This window comes from Peromyscus maniculatus, chromosome X (genome assembly GCF_049852395.1).
Source record: "Peromyscus maniculatus bairdii isolate BWxNUB_F1_BW_parent chromosome X, HU_Pman_BW_mat_3.1, whole genome shotgun sequence".
NCBI classification, from domain to species: Eukaryota; Metazoa; Chordata; class Mammalia; order Rodentia; family Cricetidae; genus Peromyscus; species Peromyscus maniculatus.
This window is the reverse complement of record NC_134875.1, coordinates 127,513,359-127,534,719: the sequence shown is the minus strand read 5'-3', so window position 1 is coordinate 127,534,719 and position 21,361 is coordinate 127,513,359.

The following is a 21,361-nucleotide window of genomic DNA, read 5'->3' as shown; positions in this document are numbered from 1 at the left end:
ATATAAGAGGGGCAAAAAGACAGAAGACAGCAAAAGCCCTCTTTAGTGCTAGCCCTAGTGTCTCTCTCTCTCTCTCTCTCTCTCTCTCTCTCTCTCTCTCTCTCTCTCTCTCTCTCTCTCTCCTCTCTCTCTCTCTCTCACACACACACACACCATTCATATGTCCTGCCTATATATCTATATCCATATCTCCATGTCATGGCTGACAAGAGCGGTGCCATATACCATACCATGTAGGACAGAGGTGAGAAGGATTCTCACTATTCTGTAGAAACCACCACTTTTCATCTGTGCTGACTGATACAACTCTAGTAAACAGGAGAACAATGTGAAATGGGTTAAATTTAAAACTACTGTTCGCAGTACACAGAAAAATCCATAAACAGTCCCTAAACAGAAGGACTTGGTGAGACCTTGAAAAGAGGATGAAAATAAAGGAAGGCACTATGTAACAGCAACAGTTTCTCTTCCTCTAGAAAACAAAGAAAGGCACTAAATAACAGCAACAGTGTTTTCTCTAACTCAAGGCTTTCCTATCCTGTGGCCAAGGCCATTCTCTTCACAGTCCTAAGATAAGGCAGGCAGGCCACAAAGTGATAACTGTTGCTTTTGTTTAAATCAAAGTGATTGATTTCAACTGGAATCAAGTTACAGAAGGTAGCTTTGGAGGCCTCGTGTAAAAATATGAGATAGAGAGTACTTCTAGACCTCCCTTAATTCATGTGTAATCATTATGTCCACTGACTTGAACTCCTTTACAGTCACACCTCTGTATGAGCCAGTTTTTCCTAATAACAAGCATCAGATATTTCCCATGAACCACTGAAGTCCATGAATGAAGTCCGGAAGAATGGAGTGGTATGGCATGGGTGTGAACTGGGGGAAAGGAGTGCTGGTTGAGGATGAGGGGAGAATGGGAGATTCTAAAAGACCCACAGAACAGCACACCAATGAGAACCCTAACAGGTCTGTAGAAACAATGTGGAATCATTTGTTATTAAAACGCTCCTTGGCAGCCACTCAGAATGCTTACTTTGCAGGTTTCACTGTAGTGGTGAGCAGGCAAAGCCTCAGCATATTTTCCATCAACCTTTTAAAATAGAAGCAGAAGCACTTCTTAAATTGTGTGTAACACAGATTGCTAAACAGTCTTACTAATAAAAAAAAAACCTGGAACCAGATATTGGGGAATAAGCTGAAAGATCAGAGTGATAAAACAAGCCACAGCCAATCTCACCTTACCAACTCCTCAGCCTCCAGAGAGCTTCTTCCTGTATACCCATGCTTTATATACCTTTTTTTGCCCTGCCATCTTATTTCCCCTCTCCACCCAGTTCTATCTCTTCCTGTCTACCTGTACAGATTCCAGACCTCTATGGTTAACTAGTGCTGGGATTAAAGGCGTGTGCCACTACGAATGGCTGTGTTCCCAGTATGACCTTGAACTCACAGAGATCCAGATGAATCTCTGCTTCCCAAATGCTGGGATTAAAGGCTTGTGCTACCACTGACTGGCCTCTATGTTTAATATAGTGGCTGGCTTTTTCCTCTGATCTCCAGGCAAGCTTTATTTGTTAGAGCATAAATAAAATATCACCACAATTGTGAGCAGTCATGACCTTGGATTTTTTAAAAATCACTTAACACCTATGTGCTAGGTAGCCACTATGGGATTCAGTAGTGAATCAGACATGACCTGCCTCAGGGAGTACTCATGTGATTAGAGACACCAAGTAATCTATTAACTGGGGTTTTGTTCAATTCTATTATAGAAAGGCACAGGGTCCTATAAATGGAGGGTAAGAGAGATTTAAGGAGAGGTTATTAGAATGTAGTCTCAAGGCTCCAGAAACATCACCAGATGTAACAAGTCAGTAAAGAGTCTGCAGAAGATAAAGAGTGAAGAAGAGACGACATGGCTCATCACAAGAAACATCAGTAAGTGTTAGATTCCATTTGTCCTGTTAACAACCCAATGCACCAGTCTTTTACCCACTTCCCCTCTCTGTACGACCCCTTCCTGCCTTTGCAGATCTTCAAGACTTTCATACAGAATATTTTGACCATATTCATCCCCTCTCCTCCTAACACCTCCCATTATACTCCTACTTCCATACTCCCCAACTTTGTGTCCTTTTTTCTTCTTTTTTAAAAACTCATCTTCATTGGCAGTGACTCCTTATCACCCAGGGCGTGTGCTGCTGAGTAAATTTGTTTTAAGAGAGTGCCATCTACTGGGCAAATACTGTTCATTTCTGATGGGAATTCTCAAGCATTCAGGACCATTGGTTTTAGCAAAAAACAAGAGGTATTACCTGTACCTACCTGTGATGGCTTCTTTTCTTTTTAGTTATGGAGTGGACCTAAATGTTTATACCTAGTAGTCATAGCCCTTTCTCTGCCCTATTCTTTGAGGATGATTTTATTCTGTTAGAACTGCTTGTTCCTTGGACTCTTGTGTCTGTCTGAATAATAGGCAAGAAGGAAAATTCATGGATATTAAGAGAAGTGGGATAGAAAGGTCAAAGGAGAAAAAATCATCAAATGCTGCCTTAGCTTAGAGAGGTGGAAAATTATGGAGGGACATTTGGCCAGGGGTGTGTGGTAGAGACAGAGGTCTACATGACTTTTCGGGTTTGGAAAGCAAAATTGTGTTTGTTTTAGACACTCTATTATTCTGGACCATATCAGATGTCTTTAAGGCACCCTAGCTTATATTGGACTGTTAAAATTTGGGAAACATAACAGCTAATAGTATTTGGCATCTCAAGCAGGACCCATGTACCTGCAGGGGAGACAGTTCACTTAAGGGACCTAAATGGAACTAAACAGAAAAGAGCCTTGATAAGATCCACATCCAGGATGGTAAACTGTATCCTTGGTCAGACCCTTACTAAATATATCTACCAGTGACCTTGGTTTACATTAAAAAATGAATAGAGATGCTCAGTTTGCCCAGTGTAAATATTTATCTGCCTATCATATACCCTCATAACCATGAACCAGCAAACAATGGGCTAGGCAGATGTGACCTTCTCAGTGGACTCAAGAAGGCAGCAGACAGCATCGGATGGGCATAGTATCTAGACTGTGCTGAAAAAATCTAAATGTATATATGCAAGGTGGGTTCACCCAGAGATGAGGCAAATTCACACAGGCCAAGGGGAGTTAAAAAGAGCAAATCAGCTTTTCTCCCAAGCAGCCTGACCACCTTTGCTGTGACAGACATTTAACTTTCTGTACAGGCTTCATGAAGTGCTCGATTGTCCCTGTAACAAGTGACCACACACTTGGTAGCTTAACATGACACAAGCTTCTTTCTTATCTTTTAGTTCTGCATTTCACAAGTTCAAAATGAGTCTTACAGAGTTAAATTGAGATGCTGGCAGTTATAGTTTCTTCTGGAGGCTCTAGGGAGAATCTGCTTCTTGCCAAGACTGCCAACATTCCTTGGCTGATGGTTCCATTACTTCAGCACAGGACCCTCCCTTCATTTTGTTCCTCCTGTCTGTCTTAGAAGAATCCTGTGATTACACTGGCCCTACCAGGATAGTCTCTCTATTTTAAGATTCTTAGTCACATGTGCAAAGTCTCTTTGTGATAGAAGAGGACAGATTCATTGGCAGAAGGATTAGGATGTGAACATCTTTAGTAGGGCCATTATTCAATCTACCTTGTGGGCCTTGATAGTGAAAACAAAAAGTTAAATGTCACATCTGCCACTCCTCAAATCCTTGCTGTTCCAGGCATGGAGAAACACATGAAACCTTTGATGATTTCAAGCATTATGGGTTCTGCCCTGCTCCCATCCATACCTAGCTTTGCTGTCTTCCACATTCGGGCACAAACACAGACATACACACAAGTCACATGCACAAGAGCGCGCGCGCGCACACACACACACACACACACACACACACACACACACACACACACACACACACAAAGAATACCCAGGGGTCCTGGGGAGTTTGCTATGTCCAGCGTGGGATATCTGAGGGAAAAAAATCTACATATACTATGCTCTTATGTCTGTTAACTTTATTCCTCTAGGACAAAATTCTATCAATACAGTCACAGCTCCATCAGGCATTCAGGGCAGGAATAACTCTAGGTGCATCAAGCTCCTTATCCATCTATTCTATTTCTCTGGGGTGAAATCCTGTCTCCATAGCTTCAGTTCCATCCGGTTCCCTCTCCTAGTCCTGCTAACAACTAAGCTCTTATGCTTCCAGCCTCATCTTCGTCCTCTGCTACTATTCTCTACTCCTAGCACTGATGGACTTTTCTGCCTTACCGTCTACAAAACCTCTGTCTTCCTCTTTTCTCTGGCCACGCCTTCTGTCTGCTCTACAGAAAATGACTGCCCTTTCTTTCACTGGCCAAGGGTTCTCTGCCTCCTCAGGAATGTTGTTCTACCTCACACCTTGATATGTAAAAACCTCTTTTGTTCTCAGTCAACTGCTCTGGAGAGCCGTTAGCCCCTGAGGCAGGGGAATGGTCTGAGCTTCATTTGCACAAGAAGCAAAGCTATGTGTCTCCAGCCAGCCAATCTCCTTGGCTCAGCTGGGCAGTTAGTTACCTAGAAGTTCAGCAGATCTGGGGAGCTGAACTGTTAGCCAAATGGTCTGGGCACGTAAGAATTTCATAGCAGAAGACAGCTAAAATATTATGAGCTGGATAACACCAAATATTTAAATATTTATAATAAATAGCTTGCTTTTTGACAGACCCTTGGCCGTTCAAAGTATAGCTTTAATACACAGCTGAATCTCTAAATATATTCTTGTGGCTGACCACACACACACACACATACACACACCTGATTTGAACAATTTCCCAGTTTTGTCTTTTAGATTAAAAAAAAAAGGCTAGGATCTGGCATCCTGAGGTACAGCATATTCTACCTTCCATAAGTACATAAACGGCCTCTAGGTTTGCACCTTTTTTAATACACTAGAGAAAAGAAATGTTTATACACTAATGCCAATGACTGAATTCCTTTCAGACTGCACATGACTGAAATCTGGGCTTTCATAGGGACCTGAGAGGCCTCCTTTTAAAAGGTAAAGCCCCAAACAAGAGCATCTTACTAGGCATTTGCCAGTGTTCACTGTCCAAACATGTTAGAAAGGGTCCAAGCAATCAAAGTTCATCAGACACACAGCAACAGGGTGGTGGGAATGGGGATTGGGTCGGGGTGGGGCTTTACATCAACAGAGTTTAGTGGGTGGTAGATGTTGTGCCCAGATCGTGACCCCCCAGAGAGACCACCAAAGACAAGCATGCCGGAATGCAAAAGCAAGGTTTAATTCTGGATATCCAAAAGCAATACAAGCCTAGGCAGGGACTTCGTCCAATACATCCAACGCAGTGGAGGCTGGAGGAAGCGCCCACCTGTCTGCAAGCTCAGTTTTTAAAGGGAAAAGTCACAAGGTTACATCATTTAGGGGTGCTAGTACAGGTACAATTCTGATTGGCTCGCTTCTAGGGACTTCTAGAAATTACTTCTAAGGGAGTGGTTGCCCGCCATCATTTCTCATTGGCTGCCCTCAGGTGGGGGCATTTCTGTGGTCAGTTACCCTGGAAACCAGGGAGAAGACATTCCATAGTCTGGCAGGCATTACCTCGTGACTATCTTGTGACTCTGTACTTTTACACTTCCTGGTTTCTGGAATCTGAACTGACTGGTTTCAGTAACTAATGGCCTATTCCCAAAAGGAGAAATCTTAGGCCTTAATTTTAGGGTGAAAGCATTTTGGTCTTATTTCTAAGATGGCTCATTTTGGTCTCACAGTAGATACTTTTCTCCTCTGCTTCCTGCTCCTCCAGCCCCTCCTCCAAATTTTAAATTTTTTTCTTTTTTGTGGGAGAAGGGGCACAGGGTTTGGTGTAACCCAGTTTGGCCTTCAAAATGCTATGTAGCTGATAATGACCTTGAATTTTCAATTCTCATGTATCCACCTCCCAAGTTCTAGGATTACAGATGAACACCCCTATGTCTGGTGTCTTAAGATGGAGAATTAGGGAAGAACTTACAGGATTTGCAACTAGAGTTAGGTTATATTTTTGTTGTGCCCAGATCGTAACCCCCAGAGAGCCCACCAAGGACGAGCATACCAGAATGCAAAAGCAAGGTTTACTTCTGCTGCAAGTCATGACAGGGAACTCATCTCAAGCCATCTCAAGTGAGGCAGGGAAGAGTTACTCTTTCTTGGGGAAGTTAGTTTTTATAAGCAAAACCCATAAAATTTCTTAGAGGGGAGAGGGTTAGTATGGGTCCATCCTTGATTGGTCCAGTTTTTCCCGGGCCTGGACTTTATCTTATTCTAGCTTATCTGTTTGCCCTGTCAGGAGTTTTACAACTCATCTCTGGGGTCTGGTCATGTTATCTCTGGAGAGGGGCATTTTGTGGTTAATTGGTTACCATCAGATATTCTGACTTTGTTCTTTTGAGTTCCTGGGGCTGGCTCCATCATTTCTGGGGACTTGAAACTGGCCTGGGTCTATCTATATTGAGATATCTTTGTCTAAGGCCCCTGTTTTTGAGACAATAGAGTGAGGGTCTTGTTGTGCTAGATCACGTCCCCAAAGCCACCACTGGAGACTTTAGGTACAAAATGCAAAAGTACGGTGTATTCTAAGTTTACAAGCCTCCAGGGAGGCTCTTCCAAATCTCTCACTCACAGCAGGGAGCTTGGAAGGAGTGCTCCCCTTTCTTTGTGAGGCTAGTTCTTAAAGGCACATACCATATAATTTATTTTAACCCACCTCCTTTTTTTAGTCTTTTGGTCGAATATCCTGACTTTTCCAAAGTCCCTGTAGCAGATACAGCCACCTGGGAAAAAGGGGTCTAAGTTCTTATCTACACTTAGGAATCCTGGTTTAAGCTTCTCTTTGTCTGTAGGGGATAGAGTGGGGGGTTTTACTGAGGTATCACAATTTTAAGTCAGGTTTAGCAAGGCAGAAAATTGTTTGGAATTGGAAAAGATTGGAAAAGTTTATGACAGCTGTGGGCAGAGTGAGGGTGAGATCTTGAAACAAGCCCCAATAAGCAATTGTTAGACATTATAAAGAACATCATTTTTCCCCTTCCCTTTCTACCTTCCAAACCTTCCCATATAATCCTTTGTGACGGCTGTTCTTGGTTGTCAACTTGATTACATCTGAAATTAACTAAAATCCCAAAACAGAGGAACACACCTGTGAGAGATTTTTGTTAAATTCGAAGTGGGAAGATCTACTTCCAATCTTGATCTTTAAAGTAGGAAGATACACCTCTAATCTAGATCTTTTGAGTTTGGAAAACCCATGATAATGTGGGCAATACCTTCTTATTGGAGGCCTATATAAGGTCAAGGAAGAAGGAAGTTTTTGCCCTTTGCCTGCTGACTCTCACCTCCCTAGCAAGTCCATTTCTTCACTGGCAGCAGAGCCTACTTCTTTGGGATTCTAGCATATATTGAAGATAGGCTGAGATATCCAGCCTCATGGACTGAACAACTACTAGATTCTTAGACCTTCAGTTCATAGGCAGCCAGTATTGGACTAGCTGAACTACAGTCATAAATCATGTTTACATATCATATATATATATATATATATATATATATATATATATATATAGAGAGAGAGAGAGAGAGAGAGGAGAGAGAGAGATGGGTTGTGACTCCTTTGGGGGTCCCATATCAGATGTCTTACATATCAGATATTTACATTACTATTCATAACAATAACAAAATTACAGTTATGAAGTAGCAATAGAATACTTTTATGGCTGGGGCTCACCACAACATGAGGAACTGTATTAAAGGGTCTCAGTATTAGAAAGGCTGAGAATCACTGCTCTAAAGAAATCTGACTAATATACTCTTTTTCAAATTTATGGCCTCTTTTCTTTAATTGTTGCATTGATATATGCATATACATATATATTTCTAAATACAATATGTTCAGCCTGTGTAATGTCACTGGTGTGTATGTTTTCAGGGCTGACCATTTGGTATTGAATAACCAATTGATGTGCTCTTCCTTAGAGACTATTTCTCCCACATATTCTGGACATTAACCCTTTGTCATATGTATAATTGTCATAATGTATAATTCTCCCCTTTGTATGGACTTCCTCTTAACCCAGTTGATTGTTTCTTTAGCTGTGCAGAAGCTTTTTAGTTTTATGAACTCCCACTTGTCAATCATTGGCCTTAATTCTTAGGCAAATGGAGTTCTGTTCAGAAAGTCCTTTACTGCACCTATATTATGTAGGGTACTGCTTATGTTTTCTTTCAGCAGTTCTAGTGTCTCATTTTTCACACTTAGGTCTTTGATCTATTTGGAATTAGTTTTTGTGCAAGATGAGAGATAACTTGTGGTTGATATTTTGTGTACTCCCAATAAACTTATCTGGGGGTCAGAAAACAGAACAGCCACTATATTAGGCAGTGGTAGCACATACCTTTAATCAAGCATTCAGGAGGCAGAGATCCACACTGGAAACAGCCAGGAATGATGGCACATTCCTTTCATCCCAGGAAGTGATGGTAGGAAGCAGTAAGGTATATAAGGCATGAGGACTAGGAACTAGAGCCTTTTTTAAGCTTTTAGCTTTTAGCAGTAGTTCAGCTGAGATCCATTTGGATGAGGACTCAGAGCCTTCCAGTCTGAGGAAACAGGATCAACTGAGAAATTGGTGAGTTGAGGTGGCTGTGGCTTGTTCTACTTCTCTGATCTTCCAGCATTCACCCCAATAATTGGCACTGGGTTTGTTTTTATTAATAAGACCTTTTAAGATTCATGCTACAATAACTGTCTAATTTCATTATTCTACACATGGATCTCCAGTTTTCCCAGCACCATTTGTTGAAGATGCTTTCTTTTCTCAGCTTATGTTTTTGCTATCTTTGTCAAATAAAATTGCCAGGGCTACATGTTTGGGTCTTTAATTTGGTCTCATTGGTCTGCATATCTGTTTATTATGCCTGTACCATATTGTTTTTACTACTATGGGTCTGTATTATACTTTAAAATCCAGAATGGTGATCCCCACCAGCATTGTTTTTTAGTTGAGTTTGTTTGTTTGTTTGTTTGTTTTTGCTCAGGATTGTCTTGACTATACAGAATCTTTGTGATTCCATATGAGTTTCAGGATAGTTTTTAAAGAACTCATTTTTATTATTTCAGAATTTGGTATTACAAGAAGCTGCATTTCCTGAGATAAGCAGCCAGATTATTTTAACTGGTCTCCCTATGGCTTAATTCAGCAACAGAAAAGTACAGTTTTGTTTTATTTTTCTAATTCAGGTATTTTGGGGAAGTACCATAAATTATTGTAACTATTCATGTATACTTTGTATAATATTCAACTCAGAGTAAACATACCTACCTCTTCACATTTATCATTTTTTGTAGTGAAGCATTCAAAATCTTCCTGCCTGTTTTTGAAATACATATTTTATCATCACCAATCATCATCATACTGTGAAACACAGTACCAGAATTACTTTGCTAACTGTGACGTAGTGCCCATTAATCAATCTCACCTATTTATTCCTTTCCTTCTGCTCTCTCCAGTTTCTACCTTCAACTTCTATGAGATCAGTACATTTAGATTTCATTAAAAGTAAATATGTTATTTTGCTTAATGTAATCACCTCTAGTTCTATGAATGCTGCCAAAAATCAGAATTTCACCCTTTTTATAACTGAATAGTAGCCCATGGTGTGATATGTAATACATTTTTTTTTATCTATTTAGCAGTCAATAGACACATAGGTTCTTTCCATTTTTTGGCTATTACAAACAGTGATGTAATAAACATGTAGCTTTGACATAATATTTCATTTCCTTTAGACAGTTATCTCTCACCATATAAAAAACTCAGCTCAAGATGGATTAAAGACAAATATGAGGTCTAAGTATAATGAAAATATACAGAGACATTGGTATGAGCAAGAATTGTTTGGATAGGAGCTCAAAAGAACTGAAACAAATGCAAAAATACACAAATGGGCTATAACACCCTAAAAAGCTACACAGCAACAAGGGAAAACCAGCAGAATGAAGAACTCTTAGCATACTCTATCTGACAAAGGGTTAGCATCCAGAATAGATAAGGAATTCAGGATAATAGCAAAAAAAAAAACATAATCTGGTGGAAAGTGGACAATAGTCTGAAACAGAAATTTCTCAAAAGAAGATCTTCAAGTGGCCAATTTTGTAAAACAAAGTGCTTGACATCACTCAGCAGCAGAGAAATGCAAATGAACACCATGGCCAGGTACCACCTCATTCCAAATAAAATAGCTATCAACAAAATAGAGATCCTCAGCACCCACAAGAAAACTCACAAACATCTGAAACTGCAGCCCCAGGGGATCTGATGTCCTCATCTTGCCTCCATAGGCACTACATGAATGTGGTACATAGACATACATGCAGACAAAACACCCATACACATAAAATAATTAAAACAGAAATCATGCTGGTTTGTTTCTTACATTCAACACCAAACTGGAGCTACTTATTATTATTAGATGCAAATTTGGGTTTAGTAGTCCCAAATATCTTCTTTCTTTTATTTATTTTTTAATAGTGTGTGTGTGTGTGTGTGTGTGTGTGTGTGTGTGTGTGTGTTTGAGTATATTTATGAGTACCTGATGTCCATGAAGGCTAGAAAGGGATGTCATATCTCCTGTAACTGGAGTTACAAATGGTATTGAATACCGTGTGGGTTCTGGGAACTGACCTGGGTCCCCTGCTCTGAACTACTGAGTCACCTTCCAGTTACGCCCCTCCTCCAAAGCACTTTCTTTAGAAATAGATTGCTGGTTAAATTGCCCTACTTTCAAAAAGAATACAAATGTTAAGAGCTCACATTTCCAGAGACAACTAGACCTGGTCTTCAATCTTGATTTTGAGTATATGTTTTTCTTATGTGAATTTAATAAGATAATGAAGACAGAGCTATTATTAACAATAAATTTTGACCACAAAAATTAAGTTTGTGGTCCACCATTATTCCTGTTTGAATAGCACATCTTGAGTTACTTCTCATCAATTAAAACCTCTCTGATGAGTCATTGCTAGCTAAAATGTGTCCTAGATGCTCTTTAACCAAGCAGTCCAAATGATCCCTTGACCTTTTTTATTCTAGGTAGTGGAGACCGACTCCAGGGCATCATGCATGCTAAGTAAGTGCTCCAAACTGAGCTATTTCCCCATCCCTTTATCTCCCACTCCCCCAGTTTTGAAAACTGACAAGATGGCTCAGTGAGCAGAGGCACTTGCCTCCAAGCATGACGACCTGAACTTGATCTTCTGGATCTACACAGGGGAAGGAAAGAATCAACTCTTGTAAATAACACATATGTGGCCCCCCATAGGTAAATAAATGTAGCAAAATTTAAAAAATATTTTGAGATAGGATGTTGCTACGTAATGCAAGTTGTCCTCAAACTGCTTTTGTTAGTTTTCTGAGTACCTGGGATGATAGGCATGTGTCACCATGTACAGCTCCAAATGGCCTGTCAGTCCAGGCTCAATTATCTTCAATAGCTGCTCTTTTGTACTTTGGCTATAACACACCATGGCTCCCAAAGCTGTACCTGCTCTATTCCCACTTGCTTCCCAGACTTGCCTTGAACCTTTCTCCTCCCCTTCAGAGCCTTCCAGACTACTAGTTCTCATAAATCCTCTGACAGGTCCAGTCTTTTTTCTATCTCTGGAAGATTCTTTTCTTCATTTATGCCTGAGGTAATCCTTTAGGTCACTGATAAAATATTACTTCCGGAGAGATACGTTTCTGACAATGCCTCCTTCACAGCTATTTCCCCACCATGGTCATTAAGCACCGCTTCCATGCCTGATTCATCACTATTTGAAGTTCTTTAATTAGGTTTAATGGTTTACATATGGAATACCACATTCTGGAGGTCCAGGCATGAGGATAGCTGTTTTGGAGGAAATGAAAATCAAAACCATAATAAAGCATCACTTCACTCTAGTTAGAATAGCTATAATCAAAAAGAACATGTTGCTTTCAGTTGATCTGATTGCTTTATATCTTCCCAAATGATAGACCCAATCATAATATGTTATATGTGTGTAGCTATTTAGAGATTTTCATCCCTTCAGACAGACAGATAGGATCGCTGGTGGCTATAGCCCTGGATTGTCCACTTCCAGACATGCAACAACCTTATCCATCTACCCAATGTGCCATACAAATGCATTTCTTTGTTTTTCTATAGGAAAGGATGCTGGAAAATTCTGCCTGAAGCCAGGATTTTTAGTACAGACAAAATTATAAGCAAGCAAGGATCAAGAATTAGAATTAATATTCAGGGCTTACTATGGAGCATTACTTATATGCAAAAAATGAAAAGCTATTATCATTTCCAAGGATCACAATTTTGTATGGTACCCTGTATTGTAATGGCAATGACATAGTTTCAAATGCATCCAACAACAAACTCAAGTTTGCTGCTCTTTATTATTTTTTTTATTTCCATTGTAACAAGCCCTCAAAAGAAGGAATTTAAATGAGCCAATTAGTAACCAGAGGTCAGTCTGAAGAAATAATTGACAAGAATAGACCTCATATCTCAGCAGGCTCCTTGGACTTAAATTGGAATCCAAGAGAGAAGCATTTATTCATTATTTATTTCATTAGATCATTCATGACATGCCCAGTCTCTAGGGAAGGTTGAGAATCTGGCTGAAATACAAAATTAACAAATTAAAATTAATAAATACAGAGAAGAAAGAAATTCAGTTTTGCCCCAGCTTACTTCAAGGTATAGCATGGATATTAGGCAATCCTAGATATGGTGGCCCCTGATTTCTCAGAATTAGGCCAACCTCCTCCACTCCTTGCATTCCTACCTCCACCCTCACATACGAATCCATGGCCAAAATTTGTACTTAAGTTAAAAAGAAAGAAAGAAAGAAAGAATTTGACATGAGCATTCTTTTGGCGTTTGGATGCTGTCAAGCACATGACAGATAGCATCATCCACCATGGATCAGTGTCCAGGGAAACTGATTCTGCAGGGCCAGTTGCCCTGCTACAGGGAGAGGGGACCCATACCTGGCACAAGGCTTTCTCTTAGCTAGGAGGTAACATGATGGGGTGCCCAGGGTGAACAAAAACCTCTGTAGTCAGGAAGTGTTATAAGGGGAGGTGGATTTGTCATGCTAGGTCCCAGCCATTTTGGGTTCAGGCAAGTAGGTCCAGGGACTCTCAAGGGATTGACAGAGGGTAACAAGAGGAAATTTGTGGTGAGATACAATTTCAAGTTTACGCAGGAAATCCTACCCCAGGAAGCATAGGATGGGGGCCAGTTCAGCCTATGGGCAAGAATTCTGTTCTCTAAGGCAAGTGTGCCTTTAGAGGGAAAATGGCCACTGGGCACCTACCTAAACTCCCTTGTTCTCCCCACAGCTCCTTCTGCTACTAATCTCCTCCCCCACTGGCTGAGTATTACTTCTCATATGCCTGTGAAGGGTTCCATCCTTATATCCCTGCAGATTGGTTTCTGCTCTGCCCATCCATCTGGATTCCATACCAAGTAGAACATCTACTGTGATTTGCATTGCAGCCACAGTTGACTGGGGCAGAAGAGGAGTCTCACTGGATGTAGACAAACCTCCTTAGCTTTTTGAAGAGGAGAATTCTGGAGCTGAGTTCTGAAGCCTTATCTAATTATTCTTTACCAATAAAAATTGGGGGTCAGATATTGGGGTAAGAAACTGAAAGATCAGAGAAGCAGGGGAGCAGCCACCAGTGATTTCCTATCTCTTCTGTAATTTCCTCCAAAAGGGCCAAGATCCTCTCTCAGCCCTGCCTTACTACTTCCTGTCTTCTGTCTACAGTCCTCCAAACCTCTATGGTTAATTTTGGTCAGCTGGTGGTTAGCTCTGCCCTCTGACTCCAAGCAAGCTTTACTTGTTAGAACACAATCAAAATATCACACAACAGAGTTCTAAATACAAAATGCAGCCATTCTCTAGGTTAATAACAAGGGTGAACACCATGATAGGCTGGGTGTTCAAGAGGACAACAGAATTCATGGGAGAATACCATATCAGTTTCTCTTCTAATGGCTATTACAAAATACCTAACAGAAATAACTTAAGAATGTAAAGATTTCTTTTGGCTCAGGGTTTTAGTGGACTTTAGTCCATCATGGCAGAGAAGGCATGTCTGAGTTCCTGGTGATAAGAATGTGTGGTGGAGGTTCCTCATGTCATAGCAGATCAGGAAGTGGAGAAGGTGCTAGAGCTAGAGGCTGAGCTATGATTATCAAAGACCTACCATTAGATATCTATGTTTATCAACTAGATTTGAACTCCTAAAGCTTTTGCAATGTCCCCAAATAATTCCACCACATATGGAACAAGCGTTTGAAACATGAGCTTTTGGGTGGCTAGTTCATTTTCAAACTGTAACACTGAATCCCATATACCTAGTCTAGTTTTCTTTCCCATTTACCTTTCAAGCAGGGAACCCACACTTCTTAGGACAAACCATGAAAAGTGTTTTGTGAGCATGCTCCTGCTAAGCCTTGAATACACTGGACATAGTGAGACACCTTTACCTCCCTGAGTAGGATACTGAAAATGGGGAGGGTCATCCACTGCAGGACACTGCTCCAGACAGAGGCCAAGGGGAGACCTGAGAAAAAGCTGTTGTTGAGGACATAGGCAGAAAAAGGAAACCAATAGTGATGTGAAACAAAGAATCATTGTGTCTCCCAATGAACTATAGTCATCTTCCATTGCCGTGTCCCAGGATCCAGTCTTCAGAGTACTAGTTCTCTCTAGGTTGACCTTATTTTGACAGAGCTCACTCACACTGAGGTGAGACATTCAGGTATATATCCAAGAGACTTTCTGATGTCATATTTCAGAGAAAGTGACAAGGTAGAACAGGAAAATTCTAGGCTTTGGTCAGTGTGTTCTTGCCAGAGTTAAAGTACCCCCACCCAGACTGTAATTGTCCTTCTGTGCACCCATCTGCTTGTCCACCTTCTCCTTACCCAGTTGGTGCTCATCCACTATCTCCTTTTGTGTTCTTTTGATAAATTTAGATTTACACGCATCACTGAATGTTCTCAGACACTCTGAGAAGTAGGAAACAATAAACAAATCCATACAGCAGCACAATAGACATATTCTTAAAAGGCTAAAAAGAATCTTTATTCACATTTAAACTGGAAAGACTGCAAAAATAGAGATTATAATGAATGATTACACCCAAATTGCCTCAGTCTGGGTACATAAGCCATGACAGTTCTTAGATTTCTGTTCAAGGGTTACACTTACCTTTAATTGAACAAATGCAATTATCTCCTGTTACCCAGCGCAGACAAGTCCTAGGACCCTATGGGACACCAAGATCATGGATGATCAAGTTTCTTACATAAAATGGTATATTATTTGCCTATAAACTATTCACATCCTCTCATATACTTTAAAATCATCTGTAGATTACTAATAATACAATACAAGGCACACACTTTGTAAACAGTTGCTATACTGTACTATTTGGAAGGAAATGGCAAAAAGAATCTGTACCTATTAAATGCAGATGGAACTCTTTTGATACTGTTACTCATGCAGTTTAATGGATAATTTTAAATTAACATTTGAAATGAAACTGAAGTCTTTGTAAAGTATCCACTATCCTCCTCTTCAACCTACCACAAATGCAATAAGTTTAATGAACTATTTTTTTCTTTTAATCTTTTGCCTTTTATTACATTTTTTCATTGTCAATAGTCATGGTACATGGTATTGCATCACATGAAGAAATTTTGATACAATTATACATTGTATGTTGAGAGTATTCCCCTCCATGCTCTTTATTCTCTCCATACTTACCTTACTATTAGTTCCCCCTGTTGCCCTTAACACAATTTTGAAAAATATGTTTGATCTGAGATTGGGTTAACTTACAGAATATAGAACCTGTGGACATAGAGGGAAAACTGTAGATACTGAACATTCATGATGTTTTGATTTCTTGTGCTTAATTCTCAGACCTTTCTCTCTCTGTACTTAGTCCCATGGCTCACCAAACTGTACCACTAGCCTCAACTCTTCCCTGAACTCTGTTGTACCCTGGGCATGAGACCCCTGTGAAGACACCACCAGAGACACAAACTCACCGAAATGCAAAAGCAAGGTTTATTGGGGCAATTCAAGCCGTGCAGCAGGGACCTCGTCTAACGTCCAGATGCAGCAGAGGCTAGAGGAGGTGCCCACCCCTTTGCAAGCTCAGTTTTTAAAGGCAAAAATCACAAGGTTACATCAGTTAGGGATGCTAGTACCGGTACAATTCTGATTGGCTCAAGTTTTAGGAGCTTTCCAAAATTTCTGTGTTATCTTACTTTGCAGTTTTGACTGGTTGTTTGTTAAACTTTATAGACTGTCTCCAGCATTGGGGCATTCTGTGGTTAATCAGTTATTACCAGATAGTCCTTCAAACATCCTGACTTTGTACTTTTTGGTTCCTGAGACCTATGTCAGCAGCTCTGAGAATTTTGAAACTCAGGCCTGTTTCAAGCTGGGGTGAGGGGCTTGCTTGAAATGGGGGTGCTTTGGTTCTTCAAACTCCAATATGTCTACCCAGACACCTCCACTCAGATGTCCATTTTATTAATTTTCAAATTTATTTATAATTTATTAATTCTTTGAGAATTTCATGTAATGTATTTTAATCATATTATATTATTTTAAAGTGTGTGTGTGTGTGTGTGTGTGTGTGTGTGTGTGTGTGTGTGTGTGTATCCATAGAGACAAGAAGAAGATATCAAATCCCTTGGAGCTGGAGTTACAGGTGATTGTGAGCCACCTGGTGTGGGTGCTGAGAACTGAACTCTAGACATCTCCAAGAGCAATGATCTCTCTTAAGCTGCTGAGACATCTTTATTATCTCTATTATTATTACTATTTTTGAGACAGGATTTCACTATATATCTCAGCTTGCCCTGAATTCCTTGTCTTTTTGCCTTAGCCTTTTCAGTGTTGAGGGAAGCACCATTATATCCCTCTGTCCTTACCTTCTTCTGAGACACTTGGTCCTGTTCTCCTCATAGCCCACACACAACTCCAAAATTTTAGGCTAGATTTTCCATAAGCCAGGAACTTTTCTGACATGTAAATTGGTTTTGATAGCAGGCTAAGGGAAAGAAAATATAATGCAATGAAATAGCCTAGAGCTAAGACAAGCAAAGGTGTCAAACTCAAGGCTAATGGCTAACTACCACTCAGCATTTTGCCTCATGGGGAAATGAAATTTCATCTAGAGTAAACTGAATCAGAATGCTAAAGGAAGAGATGTCTAAGGATCAGAGATATAAAGGTGAAAGAAGGAGACAGTGTGATCAGTGCTGGGGGCCAGAGGCTGAACTGTCACTCTACTTGAGTGGTATTGGTTTCTCAGTGATTCATCACATGGGCTCAGATGAGATGACAAAAGCAATCACACCAGAAAGCAGCAGTTCTTCTGGGAGTGGTGTGTACCTGTAATCCTATTACTCCAGAGGCAAGGGGAGAGGATAATGAGTTCAAGGTCATTTTGGCCTATCTAGTGAGACCCTATTTTGTATTGTTTTTAATTGAGTGCAGGGACCTGGTTTCTGGTTTCCATAGGGAAAATGTCGTTAAGATCACTCACCAGGAAAATTTGCAACTCAATGAGACCTCCCTGGCTCTTAAATTAATTGGAAACAAACAACAAAGAGCCATGCCAAACATACTTCAGTGAATAATCTACCACTTCCTTGAAGTACAGAAGTGTCTTTATTATTTGATTAGGTAGTAAGATTCACTTCTTTATTTAAATGAGGAGTGAAAAAAACACAAGGATTTGTTGTTTTACTTTCATTATAGTGGCTATGCTTTAAACCACTTGCTGCTTGGCCATGAATGCCTTAGCCTGTAGGGAATTCCATTCCCCAGACAATGGCTCTGTTGCTGCCACTAAAGGTAGTTTTAACTGAATCTCTATTGCTCTAATAAAATTCAAAGGCTAGGGTGAAAACCTGTGAGAGGTAGAGTAGCAACTGGCTGACTTTTTCTCTTTGTTGGCATCCTGCCTTCCACACTGCCCCAACTAAAAAACCCACACTAAGCTTCTCCCTACTACTTCCTGTCAACCAGTTGCTAACCCTGTAGATGTAACCAATCGTCTTATTAAAATAAGAAACACAGAGCCAATGTAAAAGAGAAAGCCGAGAGGTCAGAGCTCAGAGATAAAATTGTACCTCCTGCAGTGCTCCTAACTTATCCGGCCCCAAGCAGTTTTTAATGGATTCTTGTCACGTTGGGCGCCAGATGTAGATGTAACCAATCGTCTTATTAAAATAAGAAACACAGAGCCAATGTAAAAGAGAAAGCCAGGAGGTCAGAGCTCAGAGATAAAATCTTACCTCCTGCAGTGCTCCTAACTTCCCCAAGAGAGAGCTACTTCCTGTTTGTCTGTGTTTAAATAGTCTTTCTGTTCTGCCTTCTCATTGGTTGTAAACCCAACCACATGACTGCCTCATCACTGCCTGTAAGTACCGCCCTCCAGGTCTTAAAGGCGTATGTCTCCAATACTGGCTGTATCCCTGAACACACAGAGATCTACCTAGCTCTTCTAACCACCACACTCTTGCTATGGGTCTAATAGCTCTGACCCCAGGGCAACTTTATTTATTAACATAAAATTAAAATCACATTTCAGTACAAATAAAATATCACCATATAACCCCACCTCTCTGAGTCCAGGTTAGTTTTATTTAATTAGCACAGTTGAAACACATCTTTACACAGTTAACAAATGCAGTATGAACAAATGTACATTTCCGCTTTCCCTCTTTCCCTTCCTTTCTCTTTCTTCATCTCTCCCACTTTTCTTCTCTTTCTCTCTCTGTCTCTATCTCTCTATTATAATAAATTCTTTCCACGTGGATGCTGTGCCTGGGGTGTGAGTGACTTTCCAACATGCCACAGCACCCATTGCTGCATCTGCATGGTGTGTCTGTCTCACCCACTGTGGGGCACTTTGGTCCAACCCACCAAGGCCTGCGCACCATATCATTACATTGGTGCTTTGTGACTTGGCAGGTTCCCCTGGTATCTTTTCCTACCTTCTGGTGGTCTGAGAAACTCTGGGACCCTGTACCATCTAACACCATCACTTTTCCAACTTCCAATTGGAGAACCCATGAGACTTCTCACCCCATCGGTAAGATTCCTCCCTTCCCTTCTGGCCATTTTCCGTGAGTGAAGATTCATGTAGGGGCTGGTGAGATGGCTCAGTGGTTAAGAGCACTGGCTGATCTTCCAGAGATCCTGAGTTCAATTCCCAGCAACCATATGGTGGCTCACAATCATCCGTAATGAGATCTGGTGCTCTGCAGCAAATATACAGGCAGAACATTGTATACATAATAAATAAAAAAAAAAAGATTCATCTAGTCTCTCGACGGTGGTCTCTTGAAGTTTTGGTACTGGTAACCACGTGTCTTAGGCTTTCAGCCCTCCTGTCCCTGTTTCTATGTGACTGCATATGGCAAAGCTTGGGCCCAACTCCCTCCATGGCCCATAGCCTTTAGATGGCAATCTACTGGCAATCTTGAACCATAGTTCCTCACTGACCCTCTGGGATGCTGGAGGTCAGTCTGTTATACCTTCTACTTCACTGTGGAAAAATGTGTGTACTCTCTCCTATCCCAGCTTCTTCCTTATTTCCCACTTCCTCATGCTCCTCCAGGAGTTACATCATCCAACTGAGGATGCCAAATGGGATGGTTGCACCCCCACCTCCAGAGAAACAACAGATGTGATGGCTCATGTACTCCTAAAGAACATATCATCCCTCAATTCACTGCTGGTATCACCTCTCCAGGCTCAAGCAGGCATCTACCCAGCAACTATAACCTATTTTCCAAGATGTCCCAATAAAGGGGCATATACATCCAGGCACTTCTGTGTTCCATTCTTTCTGGCAGTTATCACTCTTCCCATGGCTAGCCCTGCTCATGAGGCCAATGATAACAATCTATTTTTTTCTCCTAGCAACCTGCCTTCTCAGCTCCCTCAAGGAACAGCTGAGAACTCCATGCCTGAGATTTCCACAATGACAACCAACTGAATGCTCCTTCACTCACACATCCTGCCATGCTTGACCCTGACTCCCAACTTCCCGCTCTCACTTTGTCCCCAAATCAGCAGGAAACAGTCTCGAGAATTCAGCGCCCTTATTCCCCCACTTGCTATCCATAGCTTGCCTTTTTATAATAATCAAAACTGAAGAATGTTGGCATTCTGGCCCGCCCCTTGGGGACCCACCCTGCATCCTGACATAAATCCTCTTTTAAGAAAAAACCCTCCCTTCTTCTTCCTCTTCCCCTTCCTCCCTTCTCTGCCATAAGGTATGCACATCTCTGCTTTCCCTCCCTTTCTCTTTCTTCCTCTATCCCTCTTTTCCTCTCTTCCTCCCTCTTTCCATGTGGGTCCTGTGCCTGGGGTGTGAGTGACTTTCCAACGTGCCATGCCACCCACTGCTGCATCTGCATAGTGTGTCTGCCTCACCTGTTATGGGGCACCTTGGTCCAACCTGCCAAGGCTTTCATGTCATATCCTACATAGAGCATCCTCAATACAGTACAGTCAAGACTCAGGATCTCTTGAGTACTGGCCTTTGCAGTTGAGATGTCTCTATAGGTCGAATGAAAAAGCCATTTTACTGTCACTTCTTCTGATTTAGGTATCAAGATTCATTTAGTTTCTAAGAACTAACCTGGTCTCTTCTGTTTCCAAATATCGTTCATCATTATGACAGAAAGTGTTTGACACAGACCAACTCATAGCCCTCTGGCCAGTGTTGTATCATTTTCCTGGATAGACTATTTGTATTCATTCCACAAAGAGACATCAATGACAACCAAAGAAACAATTCCATCTTGAGTCCAAGCTTAGTGAGACAATGAGTTTATTGGGACTACAAGAGCATGGGTGATTCAGGCAGCTGCATCACCAAAGTTTCCCACTTCAGCATGGACTCATGATTCATGAAAGCTGCACCGCTGCAATCCCCTGCATAACTTACAGGCAGCTGCCTATGGAGTTTCCACAACCCTAGCAATTGTTTATGGCTTACATATTGTCAGAAAGGGGCCTCCTGTGTCTTGGAAGCTTCATGAGCTTTGTGAAACTTATACATTTCTTAGAAATTTCATGAACCTCTCCCTCTCTCTACTAGGGATGGTTCAACCCAGAAGAATTAGCTATAGGACATCAGCCAGAGAGGTATGAATCATTATGCAAGGCTACCCATCAATCTTAAACTACCCAAATCCTGTGGGTAGCA